A 24,083-nucleotide genomic window follows, 5' to 3' on the forward strand; every position below is an offset into this window, starting at 1 on the left:
AACACGATTTTTTCTAAATTGAATTTCTTCATATTCTGACTCACCCGATGACTGAAAGTAAGTGTAGGTCTTTTAAACCTATTATAGTATTGCGCCTACTTCTGGTGACAAGAAATTACTTAAATTTTAATATCAATTTATCATGTTAAAGTTATCTCCTAAGATATTTCTTAATGCCTAAAATAACTCCTTTGCTTCGACTTTATCTTTATTTCTCTTTTTCTGTTATCATTAATTATTTTCATATCCTTAAATTATTTTTTTTCTGTACCTTTTGAAAAAAAAAAAATTCTAAGATCACTGAGCCTTATCTAATCCTACAATCTTCTTGAAAATTATAGCTAATTTATTCTCAATTTTTTAACCTTCTTCAAGAATCTTAAACTTTTCATTAAACTGAATTTCCACTTTTGTAGGGCTCCTATTTATTCCTTACCTTAACTGAGCTTCTCCTTCACGATGATCTCTATGCTGAAGTGAAATTATTTGTACTTTACACAAAGAATCTAAAGCCCTTTTAACTTCATATTCTTTAGGTTCAACTATATTTTTCGTTGCTTTGTTTTCTTTAGTTCTTTATAACATTTTTAAGCTTTATTGCCTTACATTTTTACAAGATCTAGACACACAGCAATAACCTTAGCACTTTCATTGCCCTCATGAGTAACTTTAATACTTAGAGGCTGAATTAACCACACTCAACATATATTCGCTCATTTAGTTCCTCAAGGAACTCCTGTCCTTGTGCCATTTATAGTTTTAATTAAAACTATCAGAAACATTACTTTACCCGGGACTTTAGCTGTACGATTAGCAGCTAATATAATTGCAGGCCATCTTCTTTTAACCTTATTAGCTAATACTGGACCATCTATAACATCCTCATTTCTTTTATCTATTCTTATTTATTTTTTTTTTTCTCAGATTTTACTATTAACCTTAGAATGAGCTGTTGCAATTATTCAGTCCCAAGTTTTTGCTGTCTTACGAACTCTTTACACCAGAGAAATTAACTAATGACATCATCTCACGGTTTTTACCATTTAGAAGATATAAGACCACGGCCTTTAACTGGTTCTATTAGGGCAATAATATTAAATACAGGTTTAATGAAATGATTTCACCAGTATAACAATTTTTTTCTTTTTTTTTTGTTATTAAGACTTGTTGCTATTCTCCTTACCATATATCAAAGATGACGTGATATTACTGGAGAGGGTACATTCCAAGGACTCCATACCTCTGTAGTAGTAAAAGGCTTACGATGGGGAATAACTATATTTATTGCCTCAGAAGTATTCTTCTTTTTTTTTTTTTTCATTTTCCTGAGCTTTTTTTTTTCATAGTAGATTAGCCCCAACGATTGAAATTGGGATAAATTGACCTCCTTACGGTATTCAACCTTTCAACCCATTTCAAATTTCCTTATTAAACACTACTATTCTTTTGTCTTGAGGAACTACCGTAACTTGAGCTCATCATGCTATTATAGAATCTAGTCATAGGCAAGCCATTCAAAGACTAGGCCTTACAATTGTTTTAGGATACTCTTCTTCAAGCTTTCAAGTATTTTTGAGGCTCCTTTCACTATTGTTGACTCCGCGTTTGGCTCTACTTTTTTTTTTTTTTTTGTAGCTACAGGCTTTCATGGTCTTCATGGAATTATTGGAACCTCATTTTTACTTTTTTTATTTTTTTGTGTCAATATTTTGTCACTTTTCATGTAATCGTCATGTTGGATTCGAAGCAGCCGCATCATACTGACACTTTGTTGAGATAGTTTGATTATTCCCTTACGTCTTTATTTACTGATGAGGAGGCTATTTTTTTTAATATATAAAGTATATCCAATCAGAAAGTCTAGAATGCCTAGAAAAATAATTCTTGCAATACTTTATTTTGTATTTTTACTAACTTTAATTATTTGTTATATTTTTATAACCTTAGTATCCCAAATAAAAAAAAATATCAACCGAAAAAAAAAATTCTCCTTATGAATGTGGATTTAATCCTAAAGGTTCAGCTTCGATTTTTTTTCTAATTGCTGTAATTTTTTTTTTTTTTTTGTAGAGATTACATTACTTTTAGCTTCAGCATCAAATTTTTTTTAACATTACTAAAGTATTTTCTTGATTGTTTACTAGAGCTCTCTTCTTATTTTTCTCTTAGGCCTTTACTACGAGTGAGTACAGGGAACTTTAGAAGGATCTGATTAATACTTTAAGACCACAGTCAAATTGTATGACATATGAGTTGCATTCATAAAGTGTTTTAGTAAACTGGTTTTATTAAATTTTATCTATTAGAAAGCGAAATTATCACATTTAGTTTCGACCTAAACTTTGGCCTTTAAGCCTCTAATAATTATGATTCAAACCAAAACAAAGGTACGTTACTGTTAAAAACAAGATTGAAGTAATTCTTCTAATCAAGATGGAACATTATGACAAAAAGAAAAACTTCTAACTTTTTTTAAGCCGTTGAATTCCGTTGATGTTCCTATATTTATAGTGTAAGTAACACGTTACATTTTATTATAAAGCTGAAATATTTTTCTAAAAATACCATATTATTTTATTTTATTTTATTTTTTTTTTTACCTTAAACTCAAAGTAAATATTACATCATAAGCGCCACAAGCTAACAATTTGAATATACTTACAAGACTTTCCGTCTACCTTTGCAGCTTCAAAGCGATATTCTTTTAAATTATATAAATTTAAATAAAAAAAACTGTAAAAATAATAATTACAATTACAGATACTTTTATAAACACTTTAATTGTTTAACTGTAAAGAATTAAAAATATAGAAAAATATATGAAAATAAATACTATAAACCTTGTCCCCCATAAAACTCAAATCAACCTTTATCGGCTACTTTTCCTAAACCTGACCCTGTCTTCAATCTGTTTTCCCTTAATTTTAAAGTACTCAGTAAAGATACAAGCCATATTGATCCTATTATTACAACTGAATTATAGTTATTTTCTCTTTTTAATGTGTAATTTACTCTAGTTAGATTTAGTATATAACCTACTAAACCTCCTAAAATCCTTACTGCTAATACTATTATTTTCATTATTGTCCTTAAACAAATGATCTAATATTCTGGAAACAATCTTCATCTTAATGGGGATCCTCCTAAGATAGCTCCTAATCCTAAAATTCTTACTGAGTTAGTTATTAGAAAAATCCTCATCCGAAAGATTAGTGATACATCTCAAATTATATTCTCCTGAAAGAGAATAAAGAATTAAACGCAAAGTGTACATTACTGTCAATCCTGTTGCCATCACATATAAGAACAATGCAATAAAACTGACTCATCTTATAAAAGCAACTTCTAAAATTGTATCCTTTGAATAAAATCCTGTTATAAAAGGGAATTCGCATTGAGCTAAGTTGGCTACAGTTATGCATGATACTGTCAGAGGCATAAGTTTAACTAAATTTCCTGTAAGTCGAATATCCTGATAACCAGCCACTCTATGAATTACAACACTAGCACATATAAAAAAGTAAAGCTTTAAACAAAGCAAGACTCAGTAAATTAAAAAAAGCCAGATCCGTATAACCTAAAGATAAAATTCTTAATATAACTCCTACTTGACTTAATGTTGATAAAGCAATATTTTTTTTGAGATCATACTCAGAATTTGCTCCTAGTCCCGCTATAAATATTGTCAAACATGAAGTAATCAACAATACTCTTTGAACGACAGATCCCTCTGAAGCAGCTCTAAATGGAATTATTAAATAAACCTCAGCAGTCACTAGTGTTGAAGAATGAACTAAAGCTGAGACAGGTGTTGGAGCCGCTACAGCAGCCGCCAGTCACGCAGAAAAAGGAATTTGAGCCCTTTTATTTATTGCTGAAATAAATAAGAATAAATAAATAAAACAAAAAAAAATAATAATAATAATGATGATAATAATAATAATAATAATAATAATAATAATAATAATAATAATAATAATAATAATAATAATAATCTCTCGTCTATATAATACCTTTAAAACAAAAAATTTCACCCTCCTAATCTTCTCATTAATCTAGTTCTCAATAAAATTGCTACATCACCTACACGGTTTGAAGGAATAGTTAATATTCCTGCGTTTGCAGACTTTTCATTCTGATAATAAATTACTAAGGCATGAGTCACTAATCCCAATCTATCTCAACCCAATAAAAGTCTGATTGAATTAGGTCTTAATACTATAAACCTTATAGAAAGAATGAAAGCCAAAACAAGATATATAAATCGATTAAAAGTCTTATCATCGGCTATACAACTCCCTCTATAAAAAATAACTCTGCCAGAAATTACAAACACAAATCTCATAAATAATAAAGAGATCCAATCTAAAACCAAAGTAAATACAATCACCCTTCTTATTAACCTAAAAGTTCTCTTTCAGTTACATCTATAATACCTCTTTCAGTTTTTGCCAGTGCTAAAGTCCCACAAATAGCTGAACAAAACCACTATTCTAATTTCATGTAGAGAAATTTTCCAAATCACTCTTTTAATTATTTAAAAAAAAATAAGTTATTAATAAAGCTCTATTTATAATTATTACATTTAAAGGAAATCAATATAAAAAAAATTTTCAGATACTCTCTAACTTTTCCTGAACAACATGAATATAAAGTTATAAAAAACCCCATGCTGTCTCAATCTATATATGTATAAAGTGTAACTTGCACTAAAAAAAAAAAAAAAAAGAGAGAGATAGTAGTCTAAGTCCTACAATAGAAATCTTTCTTCAGCTCAAAACTGTTAAAATTAATATAATCTCTGGTGCTACATTTAAGGAAGGTGGTCTGGCCATATTCCTTGCTCTTAGTAAAAATCATCATAGTCCTATTCTAGGTATAAATGCTAATAATTCTTTATTGACTATCAGTCTTCGTCTTCCAGTACGTTCATAAACTATATTAGCTAAGCAAAGTAAACCAGAGGAACATAAACCATGTCCAACTATCAATATTACACTTCCAGGTAATCCCCATCAACTAAAAATTACAATCCCACATAACACTAACCTTATGTGTACAACAGAAGAATAAGCAATTGAACACTTTATGTCTACTTGTCGTATACGCATTAAACTAATATAATCTCCTCCTACAATTCCTAAACTGACTCAAAGTCAACAAAATTCTTTATTTACTTCTTGAAACATTACAAATACTCGAATTAAACCATAACCTCCTAATTTTAGTAAAACTCCTGCTAAAATTATAGAACCTGCAACAGGTGCTTCAACGTGAGCCTTTGGCAACCATAAATGGAATATAAAGATAGGTCATTTAACCAAAAATGCCAAAACAGTTCTTACATACCAAAATCTATATAAATAATCTACTCCTTCTATAGGAACCCTTAAGCTTATAGTTAATCTCCCTGTCATTAAATAATAAACAAAGACACCAATAAAGATAAAGAAAATGCTAAAGTATAGAAAAAAGTATATAGATTCCTGCCTGTACACGCTCAGGTTGATACCCTCAACCTAGAATCAAAATTAATGTTGGAATTAAGGAAACCTCAAATCTAATATAAAATATTAAATAATCTACAGAAGGAAAAGTTAATATTAAAAAAGATAATAACATAATATTTCTAATAATAAATCTTTCACTAAAATTCCCTAAATTCTTGATTTTCTGACTAGAAATTACAATTAAAGAAACAATTTAAATCTTTTATAGAATTAAAGTATATCTAATATAATCTAATCCCAATCTAAATCCTATATTAAAAAAGAAAAAATATGATAACTTATACTAATTAAAAATCTAAAAAAAATAAATAAATAAATCCACCTGAACTGTCTTTCATTCATTATTAAACTTTATCAATATAATTAAAGGAATTATAAATTTTATCATTCCAATAAATAAAATATCTTAAAAACATAATTTCCATGGCTTCGTACTACTAAAATCAATATAGTTAAACCTAAAGACCCCTCACATGCAGCCAACGTTAAAAAAAATAAAGAAAAATAAATTTATCTCTCCACTAAAGTCAACTGCGTTCTTATAAGCCAAAAAAAATCCAAGCATTGTAAACTCAAGACTTAACAAAGAATTTAATATATGCTTATTGCACGTAATGAACCCTCAAACCCCACAAAAAATTATAACTATAGGAACAAAAATCATTATACTTCTAAAACTTACCATTAGTAATAGCTTAACTTAAAACCTTGGTCTTGTAAACAGTAGTTGGGAAATTGCCACCAGAGTCGCCCTTCGCAATATGGCATGCCGTCAGAGTCGCCCCTGGGTGGGTGGGGTGGGGGGTGGGGTCCCCCACCCCCACCCCACCCCACCCCAGGGGCGACTCTGACGGCATGCCATATTGCGAAGGGCGACTCTGGTAGCAATTTTCCATAGACCCAGGCTTGGGAAGGGGGGGTGATTCACGACGGCAAACACCAAGGGGGAGGGGGGGGGAGCGGGACGGTGACGGCGACACTGACGGAGAGGTGGGGAGGCGTGCGTCCTTATCCTTCGGGGACGATGGAGGATGGGAGAGGGGAGGGGGGAGGGGGAGGGGGAGGGGGGGGATGGGGATCCCATCCCACCCCCTGGAGCGACTCTGATGGCATGCCATATTGCGAGTAGGGACCTCATCAAGTTGCAAATGGGGAACCTGACAGCAATTTTCCGTAGACTTCAGTGGCAGTCCATTTCAGGATGGAGGCCCAGGCTGTAGATTAGTGGGGGTTGGGAAGGGGGTGATTCATGACGGCGACATCAGGGGGGTGGGTGGGGGGGGGAGGGAGGGGGGAGGGACGGTGACGGCGACACTGACGGAGAAGAGGTGAGGGGGCGTGCGTCCTTATGCTTCGGCGACGATGGAATGACTAATGAATTAATGATGGTGGGCGGAAAATAATTGAGTGAAAAGGGGGTGGAGGGGGGGAGGGGAGGTGGGGGTGGGGGGGGACTGGCGGCCAGACGTGGCAGCCGCCCGCCACACACGCGTGATTAGGGGGACTCTGACGGCGCTTGCCATAGAAGTCGCCCTTTCCCTTTCATTCACGGAATCCTGGAGGGTGGGATGACTGAGTGTTGCCATCACGCGTTCCCTCCGACATCTCAATACATCCCCTATGGTCAAGGTCGTCGCGACTGCCGCACGAGATCCCGTTACCTGTCCATCCTTTTTACCTGGAGAAAGCGTCTGTGACGGCCAGGGCGGAGCGGCGGCCTCTTCCACTTTCACCGACCGCCAGCGGCATGGCTGACGTAATACTTATGTCGGATGGCGGTCTTATTACTATCATTATTATTATTATTATTATTATTATTATTATTATTATTATTATTATTATTATTATTATTATAGCCGACACGTGCTCCCTCCGATATCTCAGTACATTCCCCTATGGTCAAGGTCGTCGCGACTATCCACGCCGTACCGCCATAATCTCCAGTCTGCCGACGTATATATGTCATGAAAAGGTAAAGTTTAAAGTCAGTCTGTTAGTTGACAGGGTTTAAAAAACATGTCATTGAGAGATAGTGACGATATATACGTATACCTATCTTCTCTTGCAGGTGGTAGGTCATTTCCCAACAACACAACAACAGAATTTGAAAACAGAATCTTACCCATTCATTTAGACACCGGCAGGGATTATGAAGTCGGCCTGTGTAATATTTTATTCCCTAAATATTTCTACTGCATTACGGAAGGGGATCCAAATTCTAGTATATCGTTCTATGGTCGGGTTAAGCAGTCAGACTTTGATATGTATGAATATAATATGTATACCTATCTACCGGAAAGGAATATCATCTCCAATTTTACCGATAAGAACATACCGGCCATAACTAAGGCGATTAATGGACAGATAGTGAGAGAACTTCAAGCAATCTTGAATGACTCCTTTAAGATCTATTTCCCTTACTCGGATATCATTTATTATGACCACGACTTGGAGCGGGTCGTTGTGAATAACGCGATTGTCCCTCCTAATGACGATCGTATTTACAGTGATATAAGTATAAAATTTGCATCGCATATAGCTCACATTCTGGGTTTCAATCCAAATTTTCGCTACACCGTCTACTTTCAAAGATCTGGCGATGTCATTTCATCTTCCAGCGCGAGCGAAGCTTCCTCCTCATTACCCATAAAATTATTCGCTCAATACGTACCGCGAGCTGATGCAGGGACGGATTATATGTACGTTTATACCGACATCATTTCTCCCTCGCGATTTGGTAACCAACTAGTTAATATATTAGACGTCATACCACTCCCCGGCGACAGCACCAGTACAGGTGCGAATTCAGTTACGTATAAACCACTTTCTGTATCAACTATAGAGAGTGTGGCTATCAAAATTGCTAATCAAAGAGGCAAACCTATTCAGTTTGAAGATGGGGAAAACAGTGTTACTTGCGTGTTACATATAAGACCACGTTAACTTTGCGTCTCGGACGTAAAGTTTTGAAGAGAATCGATCAAGGTGGGATAATGGGTGGAGTGGAGGATAATGAAACAGGCAGGTGTTGCCTACTTCCGAGGCAAGTCACGCACCTCGCGACCATCTGCGCGGGAAGCTTCAGTGTTTCCCCGCGCGGCATGGCGGCCGGGACAAAGTGTTGACAATGTTATAGAAAAAAAAGAAAAGAAAAATGGGTGTTCATTGTGGAACAGCAGAGGCGCGGCTTTTATGTGAAGTGTGTGGGAGATGGCACACTAATCCATCCTGCCCCTCATGTGTGGAAGACCAGTGTGATTTATGCGAGCGGTGTGGACTTCTGTTTCCACATCCACCGCCAGAACACACCTGCGAAGTTGGCAATCCTGCTTCTTCTGGTAAGCATTATTACTTATTTTGGCGGGAATGTATAATAATAAAGATGAAATGACTGTCAATCTTTACAAGTTTGAGCTCTGAGCACATCTTCCTGTACAGGCTCACACTCCATTTGAGGTTGGACAGAACGGCGGCGTAGAAGGCCCACGTCGGCGGACGTCACAAGGCGACATCCCACGCGGAGGCGGGGGAAGAGGTGAGAAAAAAAAAAAATACTACAAATAATAAAGCAATAAATACGGTGCTGCCGCCACTACTAATATTCTTTTTTTTTTAAGACTCGCCACGGCCGGGACCGAGTGGATTATCGGGGAACGTATTCAATTCTTCCGAGACTTCAAGTCCTTCACTACCTACACAAGGTAAATATCAATTCAATAATAATAATAATAATAATAAAAATAATAATAATAATAATAATAATAATAATAATAAACTGTCGCTGCTACTTCTATTTTTCTTCCCAGACACGCCACAAGCGGAGGCGGACCACGATGAGTGCAGCATGGCGGGAGAGTCGGCGGATGCAGACCTTGACGAGCGCGGGATGCCGGAAGAACCGCGGTTAATTGACTCGAGGGAAAATTTTATGAGGAGCTTCACCAGACATCAATATGACATACCTGATCATGTAAGCAGAGATCCACTCGGTCTACTTACCGAATACAGGGAGTTCTTTATACGGGAAATTAGATCATATTTCACGTCACACGGCTCGCCATTCCCCCCCACCCTGAAAATATTTTCACACATTTCTCTGTTACTAGTGAAATTCTCTACTTTAGGGGAGGATGAACATCGAGTCATTCATATTGCTTTTAGAGCACGACTGATCACCTATCAAGATGTGCCTGACCTTGTTGATTTATGGATCCATCAGCTGAACAGTCGGCTGGAAAGCCTTACCAGCGAGACTGAAGGATCTGGTTTGATCATTTCAAGAGTACAGAATTTTTTCATCAATTATTGCTTGCACGTCGCATGTAGTGGCATAGGAGATTATGTTGCTTATCCTAGAGGCGTGCGAGGAGGGAATGAAATTTTCAATCCTGATGGCCGACATTCATCCTGTGTTATTCAGTGTTTGGCGGCTTTCAGACTTCATGCTCGAGGTGTACCTTGGAAAAGAATTCCAAAAATATTACGGAGACGGCATGGCGGAGAGAAATACGTCACGCGCGGAAAAGTAGACAGTCCAGTGACTTGGGAGAACTTGAGTCAGTTAGAAAGGTTAAATCGCCTGTCTCTGGACGTTTATACACTGACAAAAAGCGGTGAGATATACTATTTAACATTATCAAGAAAAGGCTCGCGGAAGTATAAAACTGTAGTCTCACTCCTTTTACTAGGTGGAAAACATATGACGCTCATTAAAGACGTGGAGAAGCTGCACCGGAAATTGACGAGAAGCAGCCCCACCCCAGAGGGTCATCAGTTTTGCAAAGTATGTTTCAGCTCAGTTCCCAAGTCTGTCAGTTTGAGCGATCACGAGTGTCACTGCGACTTCACTCAAACTCTTCTCTTTCCAGGTGACGGTGAAAAAGTAAAATTTAAAAATTTTGCCTACACCTATCAGCCTGCATACTTAGCATTTTTTTATTTTGAAACTATGATAAAACCTAAGGAGAATAGGAGTGTGATAGCTGAACATGACCCAATTGGATACTCGTATCTCATCATCAATAGGCATGGAGATGTCGTGGAAAAGAGAAGTTATTTCGGTGAAGATCCCGTGAATAATTTCATTGATAGCCTATCCAATGCTTGGGGAATCATCAAGGAAAGTGTAGTTAGCTATCCAATTAGCATGTCTGCGGAGGATGAAGCCCACTTCAAACGTCAGCGTCACTGCGAGCTCTGCCATCAACCCTTTAATGTGAAAACCCCACCTCATAAACATCACGACCACTCATTACCACAAAATAATTACAAGGGGGCTTTGTGCGCGCGATGCAACCTCCAGTGTCGTGACATGAGGAAATATCTCATCACTCTGGCACATAATATGAGCTTTGACGTCTCCTTAATCATAAAAGACCTTCACTTGCCAGAGTCGCACGTGGACATCCTTGCCAAGTCAGAATCGCATTTATTGAAAGTAAGGATTAAGGAATTGCAGTTTCAGGACACGCTTTCCATTATGAATGCTGGTCTCGGTCATCTCGCTCAGAGTCACGTGCAGGCGGGCTATAGCACGCGTTACGCCCAGGAAATGGTGAATTACCTCCCCGAGGATGTAAGGCGTGTAATTTGCACTCAAAAACAGTTTCTTTGTTATGAGTACATCACCGACCTTGACCGCTTAGAAGATCGACAATTGCCACCTCGTGAGGCATTTTATGACACGCTCAAGGGGAAGGCTCTGCCACCTGGAGAATATGAACACGCTCAAAGCGTGTGGAGTATGACATCCTGTCGCACTTTAGGCGATTACATAAGACTGTATTGTGAGATTGATGTGGGATTATTAGCCGACACATATCTCAAATATAGATCATACCTGCATGAATTTTATGGGCTGGACGTGTCACATTACGTGTCACTGTCTTCTTATGCTTATGACGCTTTTTTAAAGTCGACAGGCGTTCAACTTGATCCACCTTACGACCCTAACATGTATCACCTGATCAAAAGAAATGTACGAGGAGGCTTTGTAACTTGCGTCAGGCCACACCTGCAGTCAAACCACGAACCCGACGGCGGACCCGGCACCTATGTGTTCTATCTGGACTATAATTCATTATATGCAAGCGTTATGTGTTCCCCCCTGCCTATGGGTGACATCAAAAAGCTTTCTCAGTCAGAGATGGATGATTTTTTTGAAGTTGGCATCCAGAATCATGCGACAGATGGCGACGTCGGTTACTGGCTGCATTTAGACAGCTGTGACGTTTCCCCCGACGTAGCTCGGATCACGGACGAGTTCCCTCTGTGCCTCGCACACATGACTATTACAGAAGATGACATCTCGCCGTACAGTAAAAGACTGTTAGAAGCTGAGGGTCGTAAGCTGGGGAGGAAAAATCGTAAACTCGTGGCCAGTCATAAGGGACTGAAAGATCATCTCATCAGTCTGGAATTGCTGCAACTTTTACTCTCACTTGGACTGGAAATACAATGTGTTCATGCTATATATAGGTTCAGACAGGCTCCATACCTGAAACCTTTCATAGAAAGGAACGTCGCTCAGCGTAAAAATGAGACGTGCGCCATTAAAAATCGCATTTGCAAACTGATGTCAAACGCAGTTTATGGTAGATCCATGTTATCTGAAGTGAAGTATGGCCTCCAGCAGAAATTAGTGACAAAAAGAAAGTCTTTCCTGAAGTATGCAAGAAATCCATCCTTTAAAAGGGTCCACCAATTAGGCGAGGACCGAGTCATATGTGTCAACAGTAAGAATACGATTAAAATCAGGCAGCCAAATTACTTGGGATACCATATTTTAGAAGTGGCAAAGAAGTACATGTACAACTTTTGGTATCGTGTCATCAAAGCTAATTATGGGGAGAGAGCTAAATTAGCTTATGAAGATACTGACAGTTTCATTTTCAGTCTGCACATACCTACAAACTTAAATGATGAACTGAAACATGGACCCATGGCAAATTTTCTCGACACCAGTAACTTTGCTTCAGATCACCCGTGTTTTAATGGGGAGCGGAAGGGTCAACTAGGCTTGTTGAAATCTGAAACCGGATCCACGCTCATCAAAGAGGCGATTATATTAAAGCCAAAGATGTATTCGCTGCTGTTGGAAGATGACAAGCAAGTATCTCGAGGTAAAGGCATTCCAACTCACCTTCAGCAAAATATATTGCATCAGCAGTATAGGGAAACACTTAATAATGTCGCATGTGGGATGGTGGATTGCTATAATATCAGGAATGTGAAAGGACAAATTTGTACCACTCGTATGCGAAAGCGTACGTTGTCACATTTTGACGACAAGCGCTTTCACGTCGATGGCTATACCTCAAGGGCGTATTATCACCCCGACAATGATCCGCGAGAAAGAGATGTGGAGAATGAGATGGAAGAGGAGGTGGCGGTGGATGTGGGGGAGGTGGAGGTGGATGAGGAAGAGGAGGAGGAGGAGGAGGAGGAGGAGGAGGAGGAGGAGGAAGAGGGGGAGGAAGAGGGGGAGGATGGGGTAATGAGTGGTCTGTGGCGTGATCGGGAGAGACTTTCCGCGGCATTATTCACATCATGATTAAGGGGTAGAGAAAGAGAGGACGCAGCTGCTAGCAGACACCCTTCATGTAATGTAAAAAAACATTTGCTCTGACCACGTAGACTAAGGAAGAGGGGGAGGTGGAGGATGGGTTGTGTCGTGATCGGGAGTGGCCTTCCATGACATTATTCACGTCATAATTAAGGGGTGGAGAGAGACCGCGGCCGCCAGCAGCTGCCATTCATGTAATGTAAGAACATTTGTTTTGAGTATGGAGTTAAGGAGAGGAATGAGGAGATTGTTCATGTACTGTAAGGACATTTGTACTGTCCACGTGGGATAAGGAGGATGAGGAGGAGGAGGTAATGTAAGAACATTTGTACTTAGGTTAAGGAGAGGGGGGAGGGGGGGGGGGGGAGGTTGAGGAAGAGGTGTGGGTCGGGGGAGATCCACGTCATAATTAGAAGGCAGGGATGAGGATGCAGCTGGGAGGTTAGTTATGCTGTTACCTACATGACCATGTAAATAAAGGTTAAGTAATAAATACTGTAAACATATCGTAGCGTCTTTTAGTAACCCTCTGAACTTAACATGGACAAGACATTTAGCGAAGAGATGCTGAATCTCTTCAGATATCCTTCACGCATAATTATTGCAGGTTATACAAATTCCGGCAAAACACACCTCTGCAATAAAATTATAGAGAAATATCAGCATGGATTTAACAGAATTATCATTTGTGGCGTCTCATCGCATTCGCTGCAGCAGAATTCCCCTTTTAAAGATAAGGTCGAAGTGCATGAGAAAATTATTGATCCCGTGATGGATGATAACAGTCCATACGCCGACCTGCAAACGCACACACTCCTGATATTAGATGACAATTTCCTCACGGCTGGCAATTCTCAAACGATAGCAGAGGCTTTCACCAAAGGGAGACATAAAAATTTGTCAGTTATAATGATAGCACAGAATGTCTTTTTCCCCGGAAAGTATGCTAGAACGATAACTTTAAATGCCTCACATTACATTCTTATGAAAAACAGAGATATATATCAAATTGAATGTCTGGGCAGGCAACTTTATGGAAGGGAGCGCGCCAAACACTTTGTGGAAATTTATAAAAATGTCGTGCTTAGACGAGATCACGGTTATTTGTTGTGTGATTTATCCCCGAACGCACCCGAAGAAATTCAACTGCGCACGAATATTGTGGATGAGCCACCCTGTGAGAAAGTCTATCTGCTATGAACGCCGTTTTGGACGAACTTTACCGGGATATGACGAATCCTGCGGCTTTAGGAGGTGTGCAAGCACTCTACAGAGAGGGGAAGAAAAGGGATAAGAATCTAACACTCCGCGATGTGAGGGCATTTCTGCAGGGCAACCGCACTTATACGCTTCACAAGCCGACACTGAAACGTTTTCCGCGACGAAAAATTCTCGCTCCTAAACCGTCCGTCATTTTAACTTGCGATTTGGCTGATTTTGCGAGGCTGCACAGACACAATGGCGGCGTCCGATACATCATGTTTTGCCTGGACGTTTTCAGCAGATACTTGAAAGTGGCAACGCTGACAAGTAAATCCGGACACAGTAGCCTGCAAGCGCTGAAAAAAGTTCTAGAGTCGGGGAGTTTTACAGGCGTGTCGCGTCTTTTTACCGATCAGGGATCCGAATTTTATAATCAAGCAGTGAAAAAATATCTAACTTTGAAAGGTATTACCTTGTATTCCAATTACTCGCGTGAAACAAAGGCGAGTTTGGCAGAAAGGGTCATCCGAACCATAAAGACAAAAATATATAAATATCTCACGCAGAACAACACACTGACGTATATTAACGTCTTGCCCACCCTAATAAATACGTACAATCACACCCCACACCGCGGTTTGGGCGGCAACCAAACGCCGGCTCAGGTTCACCGCCTCCGCGAGCTGTCACAAGTCAGGAAGCAATTTAAACGAATGTATTTAAATCGGCCAAGGGGAAAGAAAGTTGTCAGTCATAAATTAGACGTGGGAGACATTGTACGCTTGCAACGTGCTTCCCGAACGCAATTTAAATTCAATAAGGGTTATACCGTCAACAATACCGAGGAGCTTTTTAAGATAAGTCGTGTGGATTACTCACATAAAATCCCTATTTATTTCATAAGGGATTTGGCGGGGGAGGACGTGACCGGCGCTTTCTACAGGGAAGAATTAATCAAGTCCTCTCTTCCCTCACATTACCAGGTCGATATATTACGATCGAAGGTCGAGCGAGGTAAGAGAAAGTACTTCGTCCACTGGCGTGGGTACCCAGATAAATTTGACAGCTGGATAGATGCGGACGACTTAGTATAAGATATGGATGAGGAAAAACCATTGATATTGAAGTACAAGGATTTGGTTTTTCTCCTCTCGCACGTCACCCCTAAATTGCGGAAGCAGGTCTTGCAAAGTTTGAATAAGCGCGAAGTCAATTGCATCTCGGAAATATTCGCCAACTTTTTGAAGAGACGCCTGACGGACGACGATACCATCATTAACCGCCTGAAAAAATTCAAGAGTGATATTCGCACTGTAGCCTTGAAGAAGACGCCCGTGTACAAGAAGAAAGCGATTCTAATCTCCAAACGAGGTGGTAACATATTGGCCGCGTTACTCCCGATAGCCGTGTCGGCAATAACAAGTTTACTACAGAGATGAAAGAATATTGTTTAGTTCCCGTCTCAGTTGCCGAGAGGTGTAAGTTTAAACCGACCGACAGCGCAACTCAGCACCGATTCACGTCAAAACAAGTCAAGAAAAAAAAAAAAACTTCACTTCCGCTACCGGCCGCCGCCCTCCCCGACGCCGCCACCGTGACGCCACCACCACGCGCACCTGTCAATCCACCCTTGGATGATTTGATTCGAGTTGCCGTTCCTCCTTCCTTTAGAGAATATGGTTTATCTCTCTTGAAATTATTGGAGGGTAAACCTGGGATTTCATGGGATGAGCGCGGTAACTTACTTCCACCATTTTCTGGCATAAGCGTGTTTGATCTCATACGAGTACTCGGTCACGAAAAGGGGGCCGCGAAAAGACTTTCACCCGATAAGCGTCCATTATTATCACTGCTACTTCGCATGGCGCAACTCCCCGCGGATGCCATCAGAAATACGACTCAACGAAGTAAACTGATAGGTGGCGGGGTCGGTGACATCTGGGAAGCATATTAAATGAGAAAGCTCCCCATCTTACTCTGTAAACGAGTAAGTACATCAATAATACATGAGAGCACGTGTTAGGCGCGTCAGGGGTGCAGGCCCACGGATGGATAATTGATGAGGGTTATGGTCAAAAAAAGGTTCACCCCCCCCTAACCCACATCCCCTAATAAATAATACGTTCCCCGCCCTCCATCCCTTCCCACCAACAAAGGAAAAAAAAAATAACACCTGCGTCAATTTGAATGAATAAATTCTACTACGCAGAAGGTGTAATATCGACCAATACGTGCGAATAAAGGTCTGCGATGACACATTTCCCCCTCACTCCCCTCACAGAGGGTTCAACGTGTGGATCAGCCCTCCAATTACTCGTCAAGATGAAGGTGGTCGAGGGCAAGCTGACCGATGGCATCTTCCGCGACCGCCGCTGTTATATCATTTATTCAGTAAATGCCGTCTCCACCGAACCGAGTGGGATTGCGCGGGATCTCAAAACGATTTACCCATACGAGAATACACATGCAGCTAGAAAGAGACTCTACTCGCTTCATCGGGCCACGGCAGACACGAGAGATGACCCAGGACGTATCATTATCCACGCGCCTCCCACAGGAAGCGTAAATCTCCCTCACCTGGTGGCCTGCGTGACTCAGTATGGTTGGGGCGAGGCCGTCGAGGGAAACGAGAAGGCGCGACAGGCAATCGCGACGTCGAAGGATTTGCCTTACGTGGAAGGACTCAAGATGGATACAAGCGTGAATCGACGTCAACACTTCCAGAATTGCCTGAAAAAGATTGCCCTGCTAGCCATGGCGAACGCTGAAGTAGAGCAAATTATTATCCCGGAAGGACTGGGATGTAGAGGTCGCTGCCAGGATGAGTGGAAGAATAATTACCTGCCTATGGTGGAAGGGCTGGCGCAGCGACTTCAACCTTTTGGAGTTGAAACTATTCTGGTGAGGAAGTCTGAATAACTATATCATGTAAATTTTAAAATAAAGTTGATGTGTGTTTGACAAATCGAGTATAAATGTATTCCTTAATTGGGGTGACCGTTATTATTTATTTTGATCATGGCGGGAGCAGCATATCAGACAGAAATAAATAGCTGGTGATTATGCTCGACGTCTTATTCATGACGTGACAACCATCATGACGAGAGCGTTCACACCTCCCACTCGAGCGGAATACGACTTGCTTTTTACGCAAAGCAAAGGTGGAGGTTTAGACGACATCCGGGTTTTTATTCCACCCCATTCAAGAAGAGGTGGCGGTCTATTTTCCGTTTTGAGTGGCTTTGCTAAAAGAGCAATTCCCTTTCTCATGCGCACTGTAGCACCCGAAGCGCTCCAAATGGGAAAAGGTTTATTAACAGATGTTTTAGAAGGGAAGCGACTTCGCGAATCATTAAGAAATAGAGGTGTTGCAGCCGTGAAGGGTGTGGGGGAAAGGATAGTTCGAGGCGGACGAGTAATGAAAAAGAGGAAAGTTGGAGTCGGAAAAAAAAAAAAAAAGAGAAAACCACCAACCAGGCAACTGAAAAGAAAGACTTGCTATAAAGCAGATATCTTCAATATTTAGCTTAGTCGCAAAGATGACTCATTACGGTCCGGATGTGCAGGGTGGAGCGACCTCCACCCCCCTGAGCAATTATCTGACTGCCGTGAGTGAGAACTTTCCGCGGGTGAATCGCTTGCATACCATCGAATCGTCAGTCGCTGCGAGGGGAAAGTTGGACGTATTACCCGTTAATTTAGACGCAAATGCTAATAATCATGCGGGGATCAACGATCCTTACATTGAATTTAGACTGCCTGGTATTCCAGGGCAATTTTTGGATCTATCAACGCTGTCTCTAGAATTGCGAGTTAGCGCGACGAAGGCAGACGGCGCGCCACTAGACGATGACGATCACGTCGTTTTTAGTAATGGTTTGAATAATACGATGTTTAAGTCATGCGCTTGTTATTTTAACGAACAGCTTGTGGAGTCATCCTCTTTGTTCAACTATCACGCCTTCATTAAAATGATTACAACAATCCCTCAGGATAAAATTGACTCTATCGGTCGCGTCGCCTTCTACCACCGCGATTATGATGGATCAAAAGGCATAATCAATAAATTTGATGAAGACTATTTCACGGGAGGGAATAAAGACGAGAAACAAATGATGAAAGATTGTAAAACGCACGGCATTTCGATGACTGCGCCTTTGTTTTCGGATATATCAAGTCTGGACGCTTATCTGCTTGACTCTGTTGATGTGAGAATTCGATTAGAATTGGCTAACAAAACATGGATTCTTAATTCACACCAAGATGCCAGCAGTTTCAAATTTAAGCTCGAGATGGCTAAGTTATGGGTTGACCGCGTCACGCCACATCCGCCCGCCTTAGAATCGTTAAATAACTCCTTGACTCGAAATCCAATGCAATACACTTTTAATAGAACGCTCAATAAAACGTATGTGTTAGCCGCCAATCAAACGTCTTTGATTGCCGAATTACCTTTCGCGCAAATCATACCTCAAAATTTGACCATGGCAATAGTTGATATGGACAGCTTACAAGGCGTAATTGATAAGAATGGTTTATATTTTCAACACGCCGATCTGTCACATGTACATATCACCGTGAACGGGGCGACCATTTATAACGTTCGCAGCTCTTTCCCGCATCACGCGTCAAAATTGTTTTACACGACCCTTGAGTCACTAGGATTGGACACGCGTAATTCCCTAACATTTGATGCATTTAATAAAGGTCGGACAGTATGTTTCTTTAACTTTGTGACGGAGGACGTGCACAATGCCATCCCTCTGGATAAATCAGGAAATCTAAGAATTAATCTGTCGTTTGCCAAGGGACGTAATCACAACCGCGTCATAATGTTTTTCGCCGACACTACTGGCGTCATAGAAATTGATCATTATCGTCACGTTCGCTGCATTGTCCGCGCATAAGCCGTCATGAATGCACGTGAAATACAGGCCGGTCTAGCAGGCATCTTGGGCGATCGAGTTTATTTTTTAGGCTGTCACGATCATCGCCATGTGACAGATCTGATAAATCTTGCCAGAAAACAGGTGAAGCCATGCGTTTTCATTCTAAATACATTGAGTGACTCAAAGACCATGGGCCACTGGATTACTGTTTATCTTAATTTTCAAAGTCAGACCATAGGCTATTACGATAGCTATAACTTGCATCCCAAATACAATTCCGCTGTCTTACATCATTTTATGCAAACTTGTCCACATATGAAAATTAGCACATTAAATTATCGACTTCAGGGGTTGAATTCCCTCGTGTGTGGCATTTATTGCATGTTCTTTTGCCTTCTACTGAGTTGGCATACATTAAAACGTGCAATGTGCATTATTCACGCCACCTTCAAAAAGCATCAATATCTATATAATGACAAAAAAATTACTCGTATGGCATACGTAATATTTCGTAATATGCCGCATTGCATGCCTACGTTTTGCCCAGCCGGCAGCCGGGCGAGATGTCGTAACATCTGTAAAGCGGTAATAAGGTAGATTGGGGGTGGGGTGGGGGTGGGAAAGGGGGTCAATATGGGGTAATTGCTGACGGATAAGCGTCACTTCGCCATCACCTCTCAACCCAGTCGGACGTCGAAGCCTCATCTCCAAGAATGGAGCAAGCTAACAAACGTTTCATCTTGAGAACTGCGGGTGAGTACGCCATTACCTTGCACGGCATCTGACATCTTCACCATTGTAAATTACATTAACGTTCTTTGCCAATGAATAAGAAGAGGGAGAGTGGGAGGGGAAATAAAAACTTTTCCATTGTCCTCATCGTTTTTTTTTTTTTTTTTTTTTTTTTTTCATGTCTGTTACAGAACGCATCTCTTTCCGCTTTGATATCTATCTGAGCGATGCTGGGGGTAAGCGAAGCCGTGCTGACCATGAGGATGTCAATGTGGAGAAAATGTCAGAACCTGCAAAGAAGAAATTGATCTTCAGTGATGACGACATGTCGCCACTGCCGGCCAGCCCACCTCCTGACGCTCCATCAGGACAGGAGTCGCAACAGCAGCAGCCGGCATCGCAGTCGATTCCGCCACCTCAGGAGTCGCTGATGCCACCTCCGACCGAAGCACAGCCGCAACGGTCAGATGAGTCGACAGTAGGCGGCAAAGAGGGTCAGGAGGCGAAGAAGAAGTCGCAGGAAAACAGAAAAAAAAAGAATATTCCCCCTAACACGCCAGAGGACGACAGCACACCAAAACTCCCCGTTGCTCCAGCCGCCCCTCGTAAGAAGCTGGTTCCTAGAGTTATTAAAACTACGCCCGTCATTGACAGCGATAACGATGATCTCTTCGCCTTCAATTCGCAAATGTTTTGAATGAAAGAGATGTATTTGTCCTAATAAGCAATGAGCTGTATTTGTCCTAATAAAAATAAAATGTTCCATCGACTCTGCATAACCTTTCTAATAATAATAATAATAATAATAATATTAATAATAATAATAATAATAATAAGGTGACCATCCGGCATAAGTATTACGTCAGCCCACGCCGCTGGCGGTCGGTGAAAGTGGAAGAGGCCGCCACTCCGCCCTGGCCGTCACAGACGCTTCCTCCAGGTAAAAACGATGGACAGGTAACGGAACCTCGTGAGGCTGTCGCGACGACCTTGACCATAGGGGATGTATTGAGATGTCGGAGGGAACGCGTGATGGCAAGTCTCGCCACCCAGACTGTCCAGGATCCGCGCGGGCAACTAGCGCGTGACGTCCACGTGGCGGCCGATTCTAAGCCCTCAACTTCCCGTTCCCGCCAAAAAAAAAAAAAAAAAAAAAAAAAAAAAAACCCTGCATGACTCCTGGCGGCGTAAGGCCGCATGGGACCTGGCGGTCATCGCCTGCCACTTTCCTGACACGTGCGGTCCCCCCCCCCCACCCCATTCCCTTCCACCCGACCTTGACCATCCAGCGGTGGCAACCTTGGAATGTACTGAGGCGTCGGAGGGAACACGCAATGGTAACACTCAGTCATCCCACCCTCCCGGATTCTTGTGAATGAAAGGGAAATGGCGACTTTCATGGCGGCGCCGTCAGAGTCCCCATAATCACGCGTGTGTGTGGCGACTTCCACGTCTGGCCGCCAGTCCACACCCCCCCCCCCCTTTCGCTCAATTATTTTCCACCCACCATCATTGATTCATTTAGTCATTCCATCGTCGCCGAAGGATAAGGACGCACGCCTCCCCCCACCTCTCCGTCAGTGTCGCCGTCACCGTCCCGCTCCCCACCCCCCTTCCCCCTCCCCCCCCCTTGGTGTTTGCCGTCGTGAATCACCCCCCTCTTCCCAAGCATGGGTCTATGGAAAATTGCTATCAGGATCACCATCGCAATATGGCTTGCCGTCAGAGTCGCCCCTGGGTGGGTGGGTTGGGGGTGGGGGGGACGTGAAAGGGCGACCTACACGGCATTGCCGTCACAGTCCCCTAGCCACGCGTGTGTGTGGCGACTTCCACGTCTGGCCGCCAGTCCACACCCTCCCCCCCCCCCCTCCTTTCACTCAATTATTTTCCACCCACCATCATTGATTCATTTAGTCATTCCATCGTCGTCGAAGGATAAGGACGCACGCCCCCCCACCTCTCCGTCAGTGTCGCCGTCACCGTCCCTCCCCCCTCCCTCGCCACCCTCCCCTTTCCCAAGCCTGGGTCTCCATCCTGAAATGGACTGCCACTGAAGTCTACGGAAAATTGCTGTCAGGTTTCCCCATTGCAACTTGATAAGGTCCACACTCGCAATATGGCATGCCATCAGAGTCGCTCCAGGGGGTGGGATGGGATCCCCATCCCCCCCCTCCCCCTCCCCCCTCCCCTCTCCCATCCTCCATCGTCCCCGAAGGATAAGGACGCACGCCTCCCCACCTCTCCGTCAGTGTCGCCGTCACCGTCCCGCTCCCCCCCCCTCCCCCTTGGTGTTTGCCGTCGTGAATCACCCCCCTTTCCCAAGCCTGGGTCTATGGAAAATTGCTACCAGAGTCGCCCTTCGCAATATGGCATGCCGTCAGAGTCGCGAAGAGTATTGCGAAGGGCGACTCTGGTGGCAATTTCCCAACTACTGTAAACCAATAATGAAATTTTTTTTTCTTAAAACTTCAAAGAAAAAGAGAAGATTTCTTTATCTTTAATTCCCAAAACTAATATTTTATTTAAACTTTTCTTTGATATGACCTTTCTTTTTATTCCCTTCATTTTAGTTTTATCTGTATCATTTACACGGTTAATTCATCCTTTACCTATAGGTTTAACCTTGTTAATTCAAACCATCCAATTTCTCTTTCAGCCGGATTAACAACATACACTTACTGATTCTCATATATTCTCTTTATAATTTTCTTAGGAGGTATACTTGTATTATTCATTTATGTTACATCTTTAGCTTCTAATGAGTCATCCTCATTCTCATCCTCTTATTCCACCTTCCTTATTTCCATCCTTCTTCTCTTAATTTTTTTTCCACTTACTCTTTTCTGAGATCCCTTGCTAAACGAAGCTGTAACCAACTCTCCTTTATCATCTCTCAATTTAGAATCATGAAATGTTTTTATTATTAGATGAATCTGTAGTTCTAATTTGATAAATTTCACCATTTATCATCCTTTATCTACTCTTAACTTTAATTGTAGTGGTCAAAATTACTAATAAATTTAAAGGACTCTTACGACTCTCTCCTTAGTGACAACACCTCTCTGAAAATGTCACCTTTTATTTAAAATTGTCAACAACTTTCTAGCTGATATACACCTACCTTCAAATATTTCAACTTTTTGAAACTATGGATCATTGCTAGGATTGTGTCTTGTCATCCAAATTGCTGCCGGTTTATTCGTAGCTATACATTACACTGCTCACTTTGATCCAGCATTCTCTAGAGTAGCCCATGTCTGCTGAGACGTACACTGTGGCTGACTTCTCCGAACTATACATGCCAATGGAGCATCATTTTTCTTTATCTGTCTGTATATTCATATTGGACCAGGTATTTATTATGGATCCTATATAATCTTCCATGCTTGAATAGTTGCAGTAGTGATTTTGTTTATAGTTATAGCAACAGCTTTTTTTAGGTTATGTTCTCCCTTGACGGCAGATGTCATTCTGGGGAGCTACTGTTATTAATCATCTTTTTTTTTTTTTTTCAGCTATTCCCTACATTGGTACAGATTTAGAACAATAAATCTGAGGAGGATTTTCAGTAGATAATGCCACACTAACTCGATTTTTCACCTTTCATTTCGTCCTTCCTTTCATTATTGCCGCTATAACTATTATTCATATTTTTTTTTTCCATCACTCAGGTGCTAATAACCCCTAGGTGTATCAAGACAGTTAGAAAGTACCTTTTCATCCTTATTTTACATTTAAAGACATTGTTGGATTCATTGTTATATTTACACTTTTACTTATTCTGTCCCTTCTTAATCCTTATTTGTTAGATCATGATAACTTTATTAGAGCTAATCCTCTAGTTACTCCTGCCCATATTCAACCACAATGATATTTCTTGTTCGCATGTGCACTCCGATCTATTCCAAATAAGCTTGGAGGGGTAATCGCTCTAGCTGCCTCAGTAGCAATCATTATAATTTTACCTTTCACTCATACATCAAATTTTCGCAGATTAACTTTTTATCCTTTAAATTAATTTATATTTAGAATTTTGGTTTCAGTATTGATTCTACTTACTTGAATTGGACCTCGACCCGTTCAAGAACCCTATGTTCTTACAGGCAAAATTTTAACTCTCATTTTTTTTCTTTTATTATCAATCCCCTCCTACTCATAAGATGACATAATTTATCAAAATGATCG

General features: G+C 41.1%; 1 protein-coding gene, 1 long non-coding RNA gene and 1 pseudogene across 3 annotated transcripts in view; 2 read left to right on the forward strand and 1 right to left on the reverse strand.

Moving 5' to 3' along the window:
• The window catches only part of LOC135096871 (solute carrier family 35 member F3-like), a 118,331-nt gene that overhangs the window by 34,440 nt on the left and 59,808 nt on the right, over positions 1-24,083 (reverse strand). The gene's annotated exons all lie outside the window — the stretch shown is intronic.
• LOC135096852 (cytochrome c oxidase subunit 3-like) lies at positions 878-1,801 on the forward strand (annotated as a pseudogene).
• On the forward strand, positions 6,973-9,622 carry LOC135096853 (uncharacterized). The gene is made up of 3 exons (XR_010265113.1): positions 6,973-9,045; positions 9,128-9,211; positions 9,317-9,622. It is a non-coding gene; the product is annotated as an uncharacterized LOC135096853 (long non-coding RNA).

This window comes from Scylla paramamosain, unplaced genomic scaffold (assembly GCF_035594125.1).
Source record: "Scylla paramamosain isolate STU-SP2022 unplaced genomic scaffold, ASM3559412v1 Contig8, whole genome shotgun sequence".
NCBI classification, from domain to species: domain Eukaryota; kingdom Metazoa; phylum Arthropoda; class Malacostraca; order Decapoda; family Portunidae; genus Scylla; species Scylla paramamosain.